This window comes from Diabrotica undecimpunctata, chromosome 10 (genome assembly GCF_040954645.1).
Source record: "Diabrotica undecimpunctata isolate CICGRU chromosome 10, icDiaUnde3, whole genome shotgun sequence".
NCBI lineage: Eukaryota > Metazoa > Arthropoda > Insecta > Coleoptera > Chrysomelidae > Diabrotica > Diabrotica undecimpunctata.
Genome location: NC_092812.1, coordinates 42606297 through 42624772, shown reverse-complemented (window position 1 = coordinate 42624772; position 18476 = coordinate 42606297). Strand labels below are relative to the sequence as shown.

The 18476-nt window shown below is 31.7% G+C and overlaps 1 protein-coding gene across 5 annotated transcripts in view; it reads right to left on the bottom strand.

The window, feature by feature from the left end:
• Nucleotides 1–18476, bottom strand: part of Ssdp (Sequence-specific single-stranded DNA-binding protein) — a 95575-nt gene that overhangs the window by 56137 nt on the left and 20962 nt on the right. The gene's annotated exons all lie outside the window — the stretch shown is intronic.

Here is an 18476-nt window from a genome sequence, read left to right as displayed (position 1 = left end):
TGTACAGTTCACAAAGAAAAGTATCAATGTGGTTTTCGAAAATAAAAAATAGTAACTGATCATATTTTCACACTGAGAGAATGTGCGAGGAATATTAGATTCCCCCATACGCGATCTTCATAGATTTTAAACAGGTGAAGACCTTAAACCTCAAATCTAAAAAAAATATGTTCAAATTGGAGAGCGAAAAACTAAGGTCCGTAAGGATTTGAGAGAAATTGTCAAACTATCAGCTTAAAAAGCCATCATACAAATAAAAAACATGCTCAACAGAGTGAAAAATAGAAAAAACCAATAATACAAAACAAGAAAATACCACAAACTGTTCTGGGAATAAGCTGATCCATATATCAACATAAAAAAGATTTTCCAGTGAATAATTGTGTTTCTAGGGCAACGATTACCTTTAAAATTAATAAACAAAAATAAAATTAATTTAAAAATATTAATAAAAGAAAGTAGCGACCATTTTTCTGGGCTACCATACACGTAGAAAATACATATAACCAGCAGTTCTGTGATAGGTACTCCCATGAATACTTAGCCCCACTTTCCTTGAAGCGAGGTATCGACTTATCGCAGTGTTGCCATATCTATGCAATAGAGGATATTCTAAAGATTTTCGGAAGATTCATACAAATTATAATAAAAAGCAGTCAATGATTTTCGACATTATTGGGATATGATATTGGGATATCTGAAACTTATAATTTATTTAAATATTTAAGACTTAAATTAGACTAAATTAATATAAATGCTTTGCAATTACTTTTCAGTGCATAGTACTAATGTTTCTGCAAGAGGAGTGCATTTATCATTTAGATAACCTACAAAGAGTACAAAGAACTATTTATAACATCGACAGCAAAGTTTATCATTTATGGGAGTACATTTTGGTTGCACAATCCATCAGCGAAAAAGATTCTCTTTTTCCAAAGAGTTCAAATTGAAATAAGAGCAAAAAAATTGGTTTAACAAAATTAATAGACGTGTCCACACAGTATTAACAAAAAAAGGCCTATGAAGGTAAAGAAAGTTGGATACTTATATCATTCCACAAATTAAAACATGTAGGAATGAAGAGAAAGATCTGAACCAATATTATTTAACAGCCTATCGCTTTCAAAGTATGCACGTGTGCTTCAAATAACTTTTAGTAACTTTTCTTTCCATATATTGACAATTTGTCTTGACGAGAATTTCTAGAGAGAAGTCAACTGTTAGATTAAAAACAACTGCACCTGTTATTAAAAAATCCAACTATCCGCCATTTTTTTGTCAAACAATGTATATATATGAATGCCAAATAAACAAAAACTTTTGATGATTTCACTACACGGAGAAACTACCATTGCATAATTTATAGTGGCGATACAGTAATAAAACATATATCCGCAAATGCAATTAAAATGAGGAAAAGAATTTTAATGGCTGATTGTTATAACAGAACATTGTCGGTCTGTTCAAGAATAGATGATTTATTTGATGGAGTACTATCAAAACACTATAAATAAACCTTGAATCAAAAATAACATATCGATAAATTATTTTTAAACTTTTGAAATAAAATAGTGAATAATATTTTATATAAGTAGTGTACAATGTTTTTACAATTTTTACTAGTTAACAATTTAAATTTCAACGATTTACTTTATTTCAAATGTTCTTTCTTATTTTCACTGTGGAAACAGAAAAGCATTTAAATAAATGTAAAATTACCATAGACTGATGTACAAATTAAAAAAAAACTCACTAAAGTTCTTACTAATTTATCGTATGACTTCTTTTCCATTTTCCACTTGCCTACTTATGTTTTTCCAGAAAGTTTTCTAAAAATTTCCGTTTCTATTCGATGATTGTCCTATACTTTTTCTTTCTTCCGGTTTTCCTTGGTCCACTAGTCTCTACATATTGAACGGCACTTGCGATAAGTCCAAAACATATATAATAATAAAATATGGAACTGGAGAGACCTTCTGGCTATCAAAAGTATTCCAAACATTCTTCTCCAGCACCACCTTTCAACTACGATTCTTCTTCTATCTACTGTTAGTATGGTCCAAGTTAGGGAGGCATAACTAAATAGTGGGAAGACAAGTGTTCTTGTTGGTTGATCTTAGTGGTTTTCCCTATTTTGGTGACGTTTCTCACTAACTCTTTTTAGTTTGTGAAGCATCAACGCAAGCTCACTTTGTCTATAAAAAAATGTATCATTAGCAAAACGAAGATTGGATAACTTGACTCTTTTCCAATTTCACGATTGCTTTATTATTTCATACAAGTGTTGGCGTAGTTTCAAGTTGTAGTATAATGTGGCTTATTTAGGAACTATTTGCCAAGTGGTAATTGATCTAATCTAATCTATTATCTGTAGAAAGATTTTACTTGAATGTGTTCTAAACGTAATTAGGCTATAATTGTTGCATCAAATCGTGGAATCCTTTTTAAGTAGATCGACAATCATGGACATCGTTCAGTTGCCAAGTCATTTCAGGATTGTCCATATGAGTTGGCATAAGTATTGTATGACTTTTAAACCAGTATCTCCCGCATTTTTTAACATTTAAAGTGTAACTACATATATCAAAAAACTTATCTTGGGCTATTTTGAAACTGCTTCAGGTACTGGCAAGCAAGAAAGAAAAAAATGGGAAGAATAGACATACTTACAGTGGCAAAATAGTCCGGAATACAATAAAGAAACTAAGCGGAGATCCTACGGAACGAGAATGTGTTAGTAACATAACCGCAAACCGACTGCTTAATAACTGCTGTTGAATGTCAAGCTCAAACTTTTTCTCCACACCATTTAACATCAATGAATTAAATGAAGGCATACAAAGTACGAATAATGGCAAAGTACCTAGACTATCTATGCGCCTTATAAAATCGCAAAACTTCCGAGCAATATTATTGCTCTGCCACTTATGTATACATGCCACATACTTACGTATGCCGTAATCAGAAGGCACTGGAGTATAAGCTAATAAGAAGGCACCCCCCCCCCCCCATTATACAACACAGATCCCAACCAATCACGGCTAAAATTCAGACAAGCATTCTGTCATCAAGTGCCACCAATCACGCACTTCGATGTTCATCGCCCTTCCTTCTGGAACTTATAATTAAATTTAATTGGTTGAGAAATGAAAAAGTTTCATATAAAAGTTAATTTATCTTTAAATATGGGACATTTTCGGATCTCAAGTCAGTTGTGATAGTAGTGTCTAACTCATGGTTTTACCCGTGTAGGGTAGCTCCCTAGAGCACTTTGCTCGAAGGGCTCCGTTTCTTTCTAAGACTCTGAAGCTGAGTTTTTTTCTTCTTAGAAAGAATGTGTTTTATTTCAACCACCTAATAAAACCACAATGGCATTGTCTCTTCAAGATAATGCCACAATAAGAGCGTACCGGCCAACTACGCAATATTACACCATATTGCGCAATAGTTGGACAAATTAATAAACATGGAAACTTGCACCAAGTTGCAAGCAGTTTTTCATACGTTTATTAATTACACCGGAGACGACATGGCGCCCAACCTTCAACGAACTCTACCACGACTCCGAGATGTCAGAGTTCTCATGCTCCGCGATCGAAAATCGCAAACAGTTCCAACACGATGCCTGCATCAAAACCACTCAAGAAAACAGCGGGGAGAAGCATCGGATGTTAGTACACCAAACTAACATGCCGATATCCACCTTCTGCAGCCCTGAAACCGTCGATGTACCACATCTCCGACGAGCCAGCCTACTTGATGCTAAGTACCTGATGCAATGGATGTCTCCGCAGTAGCCAGTCACTGCCTGCCCTACCATTATGTGGTCCAGAGCACCACGGAGGCCCAGGCAAACTCGCCTACGACACACCGGCGACATGCAGATGGGAAATGTACAGCTAGAGAGGACGAAGCCGCCGTAGAGGAGCACGTCGTCGAGGATGGACCTGCAGATGCTGTCAACAACACCGATCACCGCCTGTGAGTGTTTTTGTGCAGTGTAAGTGCGCGCTACGCGAGTGTACGCGAGTGTAGTGTGTGTTAGAGGACTTGTAAGTAATTTGACAATATAGACATATTCATTTTGATATATTTCACGTTATATTTGATATATTTTATGCATTTTTTTTTTCTTTCCTATTGCAGTCACACTATTATCCTAATACGCTGATCAGCTTAAGTCACTAACTTCCTAATGTCCTAATCAGCTTAAGATGGAATACTGGTAGTTCTGTTATGACATTGTGAAGACACACTCAACTTCTAATACGGTGATTGGCTTGGGTCACTAATTGCCTTATATGGTCACGAGTAGTTCGGTGATGACACATAAACACAGCGGAACGAGAGATAATAATTTAGTGTGATTTAATTATGACCATTGTGAACGAGTTTGATTTAATTTAATAAAATAGCTATATTTACGTAAATACGTGTTTTAACTATTTTAATAGACGATACTATTTTAATAGACGATATCAGAAGTGTGTTAAAGAACCTACGGTAGAATTTAGTGAACTGTTTTTAATGATAAGTGATTTTTAATGTTAAGTGTCCAAAATGCCGAAAAGGAAAAAGTCCAAGCGAAATAGTAGTTCCAGTAGTGAAACCACAACTATTTCGTCCACCGATTCTTCGCCGAGAAGGTAGTCAAGGTATACAAAAACGAAAAGAACACGTAGAATGAAGTAAGTGTACTTAAAGGTTTTTACTAGTCGATATGGAAGAGAAATTTTAATAAATCATACACGTAAAATGTATTAAAGACACTTATCACCTTTTTACTGAATATGGTTTGCAGTAGTAGAAATATATTGTTGTCCGGCATAATAATATATGTGGGCTTACTTTGTTTTACATGCAACAGAACTTTAATTTTATGGAAGTAAGTAGCGATATATTGTTTTATTTGAAAACGAAAAGTTGATTAGGTGTAACTTATTTGTTTATTACACAAATTATCTGCTGAATGGTAAGTCGTATTATTTATTTGGTTTTACCTGTATGTAGAGCGGAAAAAGCTGAGAATTTTGGTATACTTAACTCAATATTTTAAAATTTGTCATTTACCTGGTTTTCGCAGTATACCGACGATATTTCAAGCGATTTCTAAGCTTAAAAGTACCTCTAAAACATGGTACGCTAGTTTTATTGAAAATGAAGTTGCATGGTCTCAATTTTCTTGGGCAGAATGGAGATCAGTGTTAGAAAATACTTTTCAAAGTACACGAAATACTTATGATCTTTTTATGGACCTAGCCCATCATAAACTAACAGAAAGTTCTTCATTATATGAATTTTATTTTGAACATTTAGCAAAAATTAATAAACTTAAAGTAAATTTTTCCAAGTCAGATAAGATTTCTTTAATAATTGGTGCTATTAGAGACGAACATATTAAATCTGCTAAGTATTGAAGTTGCTCAAATCAAAGATGTCAATTTATTGGCACTTTATTTAAGAAATAAGCTTTATCACAAAAGTCCAGAAAAATTGCCTGATTTAACAAATCCAATTGTTTTTTTCCAAATCAAAATTTGTACATAATAACAAATTTATTAATAACAAATTTAACAAGAATAAACCTTGTATTTGCTATGGAATTCAGGGTCATTTAAAAAAAAAGATTGTCACCACAGAAACCAAATATGCAGGTTTTTTTTTTAAAATTAAAGGTCATATTGAACAATACTGTTTTAAAAAGAACAAAGAATGTCAAGAGACAAAAGTAAATAAAACGAACAAAAATTTAGAAAAAAATAAATCTGTTAAACAAATACAGTTTGATTCATTCGAAAATAAATTTAATAAAATTATTTTCTTAAATGAGCACAGCCATACTGCATTCATTGATTTTGGCAGCGATTGTTCGCTAATTTCAAAAGAATTGGCAGATAAGTTTAAATTAGAAATAAAATCATTAACTAAAGATGTAAAACTTTCTGGATTTTTGGGAAATTCTTTATCAGTTGAATATTATGTATTTGCTAAAATAAAAATCGATTTTGTAGAATTAAATATTATGTTGTATGTCATGGATAAAGATTGGGTTAATGACCTTCTAATAGGAAGAAATTTTACAGAAGATGTAAATATTATGTATTATAGGATAGATAATAGTTTAACATTTAAATATAAGAAAGACTTAGATAAAGAAATAAGTACAGGAAATATATCTAAACACGAGAAAATGATGTTGGAAAATATTTTGCTAAATCACGAGGACTGTTTTTATACAAATTTGAAAGCTCTAAAAAAATCGCATTCTGTTGTTATGAGAATCGATATTACAAGTTCAGATGTAGTTAAGTTTCGTCCCTACAGAACACCTGCAGCTGACAAAGAAATTTTACAAAAAACAATACAAGAATTATTGGATGCAAATATTATTCGAAAGAGTAATTTATCGTTCGCAAGCCCTTCTTTTCTTATTGATAAAAAAAAAGATGTAAATTGGACATGGGCATAAGAAGAAACAAAAATTGTTAAAGAAATAAAGAAAGTTATAGTCTCAGAACAAATTTTAACAATATTTAATCCGAAACATGACATAATAGTTTACACGGATGCAAGTAGAGAAGCATTTGGAGGCATAATAACTCAAATTGTTGATGGTCGTGAAAAGTCAATTGCCTATTTTAGCAAGCAAACCACAAAAAGAAGAAAAGAAATATCATTCTTTTGAACTAGAACTAGTCAAAACCTTAGAAAGGTATAGATATTATTTAGCAGGAAGATCTTTTACTGTAATAACAGACTGCAAATCCGTTAAAAATGCATTAGTAAAACAAACAATAATCCCAAGAATAGCAAAATGGGTTTTGTGTTTACAAGATTTTTGTTTTGAAATAAAACATAAATCAGGAGTACAACTACAACATGTAGATGCCTTAAGTAGGAACTTTGAAAGAACTGAAGCAGAGGAAAGTCTTGAAATTAAAGTGATGCTCATCAAAGAAGACGACTATCTAAGAGAAGCACAGGATACAGATACGGAAATAAAAAAAAAAAATAAAGATATTCTTTTGTCAGGAGATCAGGTAAATCATAAGGATACTTTCAAGAAATATGATTTAAGAGGAAACAAAGTTTATAAAATAACGGAATATGGTAGAAGATGGTATGTGCCTAAAAATTGTCGTTGGCAAATTGTCAAAATGAATCATGACGATATTGGACATTTTGCGTTGGATAAAACAATTGAAAGAATAAAAGAACGGTATTGGTTTCCACGAATGCGAAGATTTATTAAGAAATACATTGCGGCTTGTCTTGCCTGTTTATACCATAAACAACCGGGAGAAAAAAAGCCTGGCTATCTACATTCCATTCCAAAATATGCTAGACCGTTTCATACACTCCATGCCGATCATTTAGGGCCATTTGTGTTAACGAAATCTCAAAATAAATACGTCTTGGTTTTGATTGATGCCTTTTCTAAATTTGTGTTTGTTGAAGCTGTCCCAGATACATCAAGTAAACATGTTATTTGTGCTTTAGAAGAAATTTTTAAAATATTTGGTAACACCAAACGAATGATATCAGATGCAGGATCAGCTTTTGTTTCAAAAGAATTTTTGAATTATATGGAAGAGAGAGGAATTAGAGTGTTTACAACTGCAGTAGGAATGGCAAGAGGCAAGGGCCAAGTAGAAAGGGCAAATAAAACATTACTGGATACCATGGCCACAATGGGTGCAAAATTTGAGTCCGATATGTGGGATAAAAATTTAAAAAACATTCAACAAGGAATAAACGAGACAAAACACCGAATAACTAAATCTTCTCCCAGTGAAGTGTTTTTCGGGTACAAATTAAGAGTTGATGGAGACAAATACATAGATGATAATGATATGGACATTATTGATGTAACGTCATTGAGAAAGGATGTAGCTAAACGATTAGAAGAAAACAGAATCAAACAGAATAACGAATTTAATAAAAAAAGATGCTCTCCAGTGAAATATGCTGTTGGTGACCTGGTATTGACAAAAGTTACAAGTTTTCCAGCAAACAATGAAAGTAAGAAGCTTTTAGAAAAGTATAGAGGGCCATTCAGGATTGTTGAGGTTCTACCAAATGATAGATATCGTGTAACAGAAGATGTACATTCATCAAGAAAAAGGCGTCCTTATGAAGGAGTTGTTGGTGGAGAAAACATCAAGAGATTTAAGATTCAAAGATCTTAAAATTATTCAGGTTAGTTACATGATAGTGTAGTCATTTTGTAGAATGACATAAAGATATTCTATTGTTTAAAAGGAATTTGTTTGAATAGCTGGAACTAAAAAAAAAATATATTTTAATTGTCATTCTGAAAAATGACAACAAAGTGTTTCAATGATCTGAATGGGTTTATTTGAGTAGTTCTGACTATTTGAAGCAAATTTATTTTATTCGTCGTTCTGAAAAATGACAAATAAATGTTCTAATGTTCTGAATGGATTTTCAGTTCGTCATTCTGCAAAATGACAAATAAATGTTCTAATGTTCTGAATGGATTTTCAGTTCGTCATTCTGAAAAATGACAAATAAATGTTTTAATGTTCTGAATGGATTTTCAGTTCGTCATTCTGCAAAATGACAAATAAATGTTTTAATGTTCTGAATGGATTTTCAGTTCGTCATTCTGAAAAATGACAAATAAATGTTTTAATGTTCTGAATGGATTTTCAGTTCGTCATTCTGCAAAATGACAAATAAATGTTTTAATGTTCTGAATGGATTTTCAGTTCGTCATTCTGAAAAATGACAAATAAATGTTTTAATGTTCTGAATGGATTTTCAGTTCGTCATTCTGCAAAATGACAAATAAATGTTTTAATGTTCCGAATGGATGTTCAGTTCGTCATTCTGAAAAATGACAAATAAATGTTCTAATGTTCTGAATGGATTTTCAGTTCGTCATTCTGAAAAATGACAAATAAATGTTCTAATGTTCTGAATGGATTTTCAGTTCGTCATTCTGAAAAATGACAAATAAATGTTCTAATGTTCTGAATGGATTTTCAGTTCGTCATTCTGAAAAATGACAAATAAATGTTATAGTGTTCTGAATGGATTTTCAGTTCGTCATTCTGAAAAATGACAAATAAATGTTTTAATGTTCTGAATGGATATTCGGTTCACCATTCTGCAAAATGACACCCAAATATTTTAATGTCTTGAATGAGTTTGTTTGAATAGCCGTAGCTATGTGAAACAAATTTATTCACATTGTCATTCTGAAAAATGACAGCCATATGTTTTAATGTTTAAAAATGAGCTTGTATGGATAGTTGTAGCTATCTGAAACGAATTGATTTAGACTATGTCAGTCTGCAGAATGATGGAGCCTTTCTATAAATTGGCATTCTTAATAATAAAGAACATATTATTTTTTTTTAATAGGTGTTGTACGATCGAGGACGATCGTGACGTCAGGATGGTCGAATGCAGTCACACTATTATCCTAATACGCTGATCAGCTTAAGTCACTAACTTCCTAATGTCCTAATCAGCTTAAGATGGAATACTGGTAGTTCTGTTATGACATTGTGAAGACACACTCAACTTCTAATACGGTGATTGGCTTGGGTCACTAATTGCCTTATATGGTCACGAGTAGTTCGGTGATGACACATAAACACAGCGGAACGAGAGATAATAATTTAGTGTGATTTAATTATGACCATTGTGAACGAGTTTGATTTAATTTAATAAAATAGCTATATTTACGTAAATACGTGTTTTAACTATTTTAATAGACGATACTATTTTAATAGACGATACTATATGTGATTTGTAAAAAAAAAAATTGTTTTTTTAAGTTTTTAATAAAGATCATCTTTTTTTATCAGCCTCAGAGTCTCCAAAGCAGGGGGGATGTCATCAAGTGCCACCAATCACGCACTTCGATGTTCATCGCCCTTCCTTCTGGAACTTATAATTAAATTTAATTGGTTGAGAAATGAAAAAGTTTCATATAAAAGTTAATTTATCTTTAAATATGGGACATTTTCGGATCTCAAGTCAGTTGTGATAGTAGTGTCTAACTCATGGTTTTACCCGTGTAGGGTAGCTCCCTAGAGCACTTTGCTCGAAGGGCTCCGTTTCTTTCTAAGACTCTGAAGCTGAGTTTTTTTCTTCTTAGAAAGAATGTGTTTTATTTCAACCACCTAATAAAACCACAATGGCATTGTCTCTTCAAGATAATGCCACAATAAGAGCGTACCGGCCAACTACGCAATATTACACCATATTGCGCAATAGTTGGACAAATTAATAAACATGGAAACTTGCACCAAGTTGCAATCAGTTTTTCATACGTTTATTAATTACACCGGAGACGACAATTCCTGCGTTATGTATCAATCGATCCACCAGAAAACTAAACCCAAAAAGAAAGACTCTGGTAGTAGTTTCGACTGGAAGATCTGAAGGACCTTAAACCGTATTGGAACTCCAGTAAAGGTTCGTTTTTCTCGGAATGACTGTAACTATATAGCTTTACTCGCGGAGACAATACATGGCTGGTTTCTGACTGATCACATACGTGATCAGGCAGAACCTTGTCATGAGAAACCAATATTTCCAACTTCTTATGGGACAAATACACACAAATTAGAAATGTTCGGAAAGGTTTTTAAAATCCCCGCAAATTGTGAAGTCAGAGCTTAGGTAGTCTATTATCAAGTTTTTTGTTTGTTGTTGGTTAATCTTAAACAACTGGTTAATTTTCGAAATCACTAACCTACTTGTTTTTATTTTTAACCTACTCATTTCGACAATTTTGTCTAAAAAATAAAATTTAACATAAAATTTATGAAAATATACGTAGGTAACTACACTTTTTCTTGTATATACATATAATACAAAACCATAAGATAATGTTTGTTAACGTTAGAAATGTTTGTGTATTTTAAGGTTGGAAACAGTAAGAAATATCCGAAAATCGTTCGCGGAGAATTAGTCTTGATCTTTCGGCAATAACCAGTGGGCACTGTTCTTTGCTTTTCCCATGGAACCATATTTCTCCGAACAACTACAACTAGAATCACAGGCAACAATCGTATAACAGAAATAAAAATAAAAAAGTCACGGGGCGAATATAGTTGTCAATCATCAACGATTATTCCGAGTAACAGTACCATTTGCATCGTTGTGGTTATTATCACATCAACATTATAAAGACCAGAAGATCAAGGACAATGTTTGGTGAGGATTAGCAAAGTTGCTTTATTGTTTTATTTGTTATTTCTTCAGTTAAAAGAGTAAAAATTTTAATAAAAATATTAATTTATTCAACAAATAATTGATAAAAAAATATAATGTCAATATTTGATGATACATCAACTATTTATACTAACACATAATATGACATTTTGTGAATTACTACTAGAAATTATTTGTTGTAAACAGACTCCAGATATTTATCGCTAGTTGAAACTGTATCCTTCAAAGATAAGCACACCGACTGTAGAAACGTAAACATAACGAAAGATAACACACGACTGGAAGGTTATAATCTCCCACGTATCAACGAATGGTAGTGGATGCAAGGAAAATCGCCTATCGCCTTTACTCATTCGACTATTGTTTTACGATTTCAACTGAAAGAACTTCGTTACAGTCGTCCCGAGGAAAACGAGCGTGATAAAATTGAATGTACAAACGACTAATGGTGAGTGCGAGTGTAAAGAACAACAAAATATGTTTACACCTTCTGTCACGCCCTAGATTCCCTCAACCTATACTCACGACGATCTAAGGCTGGTCAGCTATACATCAGTCGAGGAGGCCTGTGACTGAGTCACAATTAGAATAATAAGCGCCGATTGTTCGCTAATCAAAACTTGATTTGTAATCAAATATTTAATTACAATCAAATATGTCACAGCAGCTGTCAAAATTATTAAAAACTTATTATTATTATTATTTATTTGTAAATAAAAACATGAAATTGACATCAGAAAGAGTTTAATTATTGTTTATTTTAAATTAAAAAGTAAAATAATAAAATTGAATAAAATAAATGAGTCAACATAACCCCAAAATATGACATATTTGATTTTAATTAAATATTTGATTACAATCAAGTTTTGATTAGCGTTCGAACAATCGGCCCTTAGAGTCCAGAGTTGAAGTAAATAGCCAATGAAGAAATAATTTGATATATACGGTCCCTTTCCCATATCAATTGGCCCACCTACGACATTTGCAGTTTATGGCGATTACCATAAACAAATCATAATCTACATGCTTTTATTCCATATTACAAGTTCCCATATTAATTAATATATTTTTATTAATATTTATTATCGTGGCTTTTCATTCACTTACATCAACATACGTTGGTTTCTTGAATTTGGGAATTCTAGGTATGTCCTTAACAAAACAACTGAAAGTAAACTGGCTGTTAGAAAAATTTATATATAAGGGGTCACTTAATAAATTTCTGTGTAAATAGAAAAAGTATAAAGATGAGCTTTGGAATAAACAAGAAATTAATATAATAGGTAATTTGGGAACTCTAGGTATGTCCTTAACAAAACAAGAGAAACTAAACTGGTTGAAGTGACAGTCGTTAAAGATTTATATATATAAACGGTCATTTAATAAATTTCGGTGTAAATAAAAAAAGTATAAAAGTAGCTTTGAAGTGAACAAGGAATAATTATAATAGGTAATTTGAGAATTCCAGATATGGCCTTAATAAAACCAGAGAAAGTAGTTAATAGAATAATTTGGAATTTGGAAGTTCTAGGAAGAACCAAATTACGAAAGTAGTAAAGTGGCTGTTAGAATAGTGACAATTTTTAAATATTTACAATACATAATATATAGGTGGATGATGATTTAATTTTATAATTAAGTTAATCTTCCTAAACCAGAATTTTATTAATAACATAACTATTTTATTTTTAATACATTTTTGAGTTAAAACAGTTTTAGCTTACAATACACAACAAATTATTTTAGACGAGATTTTATCTCGTTAGCTGTAGATAAGAAAATGTCAAAATTGGTAGGTATTTAACATGAAATTTTAATTTACTTCAGTTTCTCAATGAGATACTTTTTAAGACGTCGGATTAACACTGCACATGTATCACTCGAAAAATGGCAAACAGACGTAATGATGTTTACGTTATCCTTCATTAATAAATATATTAATTACTTTTTCAGTATAATATAAAGATAACAGTTATATTTTAGAATAAGCATGGTGAAAAAACCGAGGTCTATTCTTCGTTCACAAATTGTTGAGAGCACGAAATATGCCTCAAACTCATAAAACGGTCGTAAATCATAGGCGTTCCTAAGGTGTTTATTCATTAAATAATAATATAATGTTTTAATACTGTTATATATAATATTGATAATATTTTAATACTAATATATTTAGCAAAAAAACAATTAAAACTTTCACGACTAATGTTGGTTATTATATTATATTAATAAAAATAAGAATTTAACCATTAACAATTTTGTAAATAAGAATACCTTATCTCTTTGGATATTTCAATACTAATCTTCGCGTTTAATCACTTTACTAGAAAACCTGGAATTCATATCCGAAGGTACTATTCGTTGCAAGATAATTAAGATGGAATTCCCCAGATTTTTAATAATATAATTATATTCGAAACTTAACTTGAAAGGGTGAAGTTATTACGAACGAAAACAATTTTTTTGTTTAGTACGTTTTTGATCGCATGTAATTTACGGCTCGTCGGTGTTTCCGCATCTACGGCAGTAATTAGCGTCTCAAATATTTCTTTTGCGAATTATATGCAGTGCGTGAGTGATTTTTTATTCCATATACCTACGAACATATACGTACCTTTCGCTCGTGCTCGTTTTGTTGGATTGTTTGTGATGGCTTCATCATCAAGTTTTACACCGGTACTGTTGCGTAAAGTCAGTAAGTCTGTCTATTCACCAAGAGAGAAGACTATTGTCCTGAATGTTCACGATGCTCTGGTTTCTCAGAATCCCACAAACACTGTTCGCAACATAGTCGAAAGTTGTGCCAACATGACTGGCGTAGGAGAGTCAACTTTATATAGGTTCCTATCAGAAAGAAAAAAACACGGTATAGCTAACCCAAACACAAACGAACACTTAAAGAGAGGGAAAAAGCCTATTGAAATTGATGAATTTGCCAAAAATGGTATTCGAAGAAGAATGCATGGACTTTTTTTCAAAAAAGAAATACCAAACCTAAACAAAATTTTACAAGAAGTTAGAGACGACCCGGATTTGCCTCATATCGGACGAACTAAATTGTGGTAAGTTTTAAAAGAATTAAATTTCCGGTGGGAGAAATCAGACCGAAAATCACTTTTGATTGACCGGGAGGAGAAGATGATGTTGGAGAAGAAATTATCTAAGATTCATACGAAAATTTCGGGCTGAAGAAAGGCCCATCTTCTACCAGGATGAAACGTGGGTAAACTCAGGTCATACTCTAAAAAAAATTTGGTCAGATAAAAATATATTAAGCTCCAGGCAAGCCTGGAAAGGTTGGAAGGTTGGTCTACTGGTATCTCCCCACCTTCTGGTAAAGGCAGTAGATTAATAATTTGTCACATTGGCAGTGAAAAAGAATTTGTTAAGCATGGTTTGTTGGAATTTCATTCCAAAAGCACAAAAGACTATCACGAGGAGATGACAGCTGATGTTTTCGAAGAGTATTTTGAGCAAATGATTGAACACATACCACCAAATTCAATTATAGTATTAGATAATGCACCTTATCATTCACGACTAGTAGAAAGACTTCTAACGAATGCGTGGAAGAAACAGGATATTCTTGACTGGCTGCGGAATAAGTATCTGCCTTACGAAGATGGAATGGTAAAAGCAGAACTTTTAAAAATTGCCCTTTTAAAAATTTAAAAAAATAAAAAGTTCAAGAAATACGTAGTTGACAAAATGGCGGAAAGGCGAAACATCACAGTCTTTAGACTTCCACCCTACCACTGCGAAATAAATCCAATTGAACTCATTTGGGCACAAATGAAAAGTTATGTGGCTAGAAAAAATACGTCATATAAAATACAAGCTGTACGTGAATTGTTATACGAGTCTTTATAACATATTACAAAACAAAACTGGAAAGATGCAGTAAGGCATGTAATAGAAGAAGAACAAAAAATGTGGGATCTTGATAACATAATTGATGCGACCGTAGAGATTATTAACCCAATTATTGACCCTCAAGACGACTCGGATTCCGAAGTTGATCCTATTTATTTTGAATTTGAATAGTTTTCTAATCGTAATTATATAAGGTAAGTAATAGTTGTTGTAATCGTAAGGTATTAAAGGGGAAAGGCGCAAAATGTCGCCTGTCAAAATGTTCAATGTGTTTTAAATGTATCCATTTTTTTTTCAAATCCTGAGAAAACTAAAAAGCATTTTTGAAAAATTTAAAGGCAGAATGAAATATTTTTTAGAATAAATAAATAGTTTCTTTTGCATGCAATATTTTCAATTAAAAATTATACTATATTTTCTCTTAATAAAGTCAATAAACGTTTTTCGTAGAAAACGTAGAAGTTTTCAAGGACTTTCTGCCCTGAGTAATAATGCAATCTTTCATTCTGCGTTTAAATTTTTCAAAAATATTTATTAGTTTTCTCCGGATTCGAAAATAATGGATACATTTAAAACACATTGGAAATTTTGCCAGGCGATATTTGGCGCCTTTTTCCTTAATTAAATAAATGTATCTTTTACAAATGGCAAGAAACTTTTTATTTTTGAATAAAATAAATAAGTTTTATTAAAAAATACAATTTACATAAGTACAATTTAAAAAATATATTTATTTAGTTCAAATAAATGTTTCAATCATATACTCTACGACACTGGTCGTTCATCTCTAAACATTCAAAATACCCCCGTAATAGGATTATAAGGTATTGTATTCCTTCAGATATAAGGTGGGTTAGTCGAAAACGTCTTAAACCGTCAGTTTTAGGTTGGTTTTTACTATTATATCGTATTACCTATCCTCTCTGTATTTCAGTTTTTTAATTAGGGTTAAACTTGTAGTGAGCTATCAACAAATTGTGAACCGACTGTAGTGATTACTTTGGAAAGTACCAAGTCCGATCAAAAATAAAAAAAGGGCAAAGAAGAAAATAACGATAGCTAAAGTACAATTTAAATATTGCTGCCGAGCCAACAAAATAATACAGAAGATTCTTTCTCTAAAATAAAGAAATACTGAACAAATTTACTATTTTACATGGGAAATAAGCCACAATTTAAGTTGGAAATGAAATTTATTCGAGTTTCGATTTCTACTTTGAAAATCGTATTTTGATAACGATTTCTGAAGTGGAAGTCGAAATGTCAAATAAATTACATTTCCAACTTAAATTGTGGCTTATTTCTCAAGTAAAATAGTAAACTGCATAAGATACCACAAAGACATAGCTTCACAACAATATCTTTAAAAAAAGTTTTAGAAATTCCTAGTCTAGTGATTACTTTTGAAAGTAGTTATAACAAATCGAAAAAGGGCAATGAAAAGAATAACGATAGCTAAAGTACAATTTAAATATTGTTGCTAAGCCAAGAAAAAATAATACAGAAGATTCTTTCTGCAAAATAAAGGAATATTGAACAGTTTCCAATTACAAGATTGACAACGTAAAATATTCATTTGGAATTTAAATGAGATAAAATGTCTATTTTTCTCTTAAATCCCTCATTTCATCCTTAAACAATCTAAACAATGATATTCCTTGACCGGTCTTAGATGAACACCCTTCACAAATACACGTAATATCCAACCATTTCTAAAAATATAGCACAACTATTTAAATTTCACACTTAAAATAGAAAAAATTGTCAATAAGCAGCCCGTCAAATTACCACTACGATATAAGCGCGTGTACTGTCTGAATTACAGTGTGGTACAAGAATTGATAAGAAGGTTGAGCCTACCTAATAAATCAAATCTCCTTTGGATAACTGAAAGTGAGCGGAGTTTACCAAAATTAGGTACTCAGGTTAACGCGACTGTTTCGCATTTTGTGTTCTGTTAATCAGTGGTAAGGCTAGAAATTCTTATAATTATGAGTCATAGCACGCTCAGTACGTTTTCCGTTAGTCATCATCTGGCACGCATCAGCCCTGCAAAAAACTGTTCCTGTAGTCTTAAAATTTTTATACGATTTTTTTCATTCATTGTGAAGTTAAAATAAAAAATTACAAACGTTTTCGATGAGCACAAGTACCAGACAGGTGAAACGAAAGGTGCGTCATATATGAATCAAAATAAACTTTATTCTGTAAAGTTGAAATCTTATAGGACAAATACACACAAATTAGAAATGTTTGGAAAAGTTTTTAATCTACCTGAAGTCGAATTTAACTATCTTTCGAAGAACTTTGCTGTTTTATATTGTGAATAATTTTAAAGTTTAAAAGTTCAATTAAATATTAATATTAATTGTGAGGTTATTAATTATTATTAATGAATCGTTTGAAAATGTAATAGAAGATGAGAAAATATCGAGATTGATTGATGACTGAATATCAATCAGACAAAGAAGAATACAGAGCAGGGACGTTTGGAAAAACACCGCAATTTTACACTGTTTACATAGATCTCGTTACTTATTATCAATTACTCAGTCGGAGCATAAGGACTGGTAACTTGGCTTGATATAAATATATTTTATCAAAAATAGCAAGTATATTCTTAATTATCAATCAACCGAATTATTCGCGATGTTTGGTAAAATATCATAACAATTTGTTAATAGTAGGGCTTATAAACCCATGTATTGCAAAATCCATGGAAGAAGGATACCTTGGGATCAAACGCACAGCTAAATCTTTTTCTAGACAACCAATTGATTTAGTCCTTGAGCAAACCATTAATGCAGATGTAGGGAAATGATTAACCGGTGTTATTCAATTTTCCAAGTCTATTTTTGCTCGGTAGCGATGGGCTAGATATAAGAACAACAATTATATCTTATACAATGGACGTGACATATTTACGAAGAAAACATTATGTGTCAGCGGACCTAGAATAATATGCTATAAAAAGAAATTCTGCACAATTATGGAAATTTATTAATACTTTTGAAAAAATTTTTAATTTATTTAAATTAATTTTAGATAATAATTGTCTTGGTAATGGTGCAGTAGCTTCTAGTGCAGTACAAAAGTACTTAATATATTTTTTTTAAATCGGTAAAAATTTAAAAGAAAAGGTAATTTCTTAATGTTAAACAAATGGAAGGAGATTCGAAGATAAAATTTCAAAGGTAAAAATAATGAATTTTACTTCCGAACAAAACAAAGTTGGTAATAAAGTTCATAAAATCCGTGTCCAACGTGATTTATTTGGTCGCCTATTAGCTCTATCAATGCAATATAATATCGATTTAGAAAAAACATTCTCATATCCCATTAGAATCGTTCCGATGTCACTTTGTCATGAAGATGGAACTATCCATAAAATT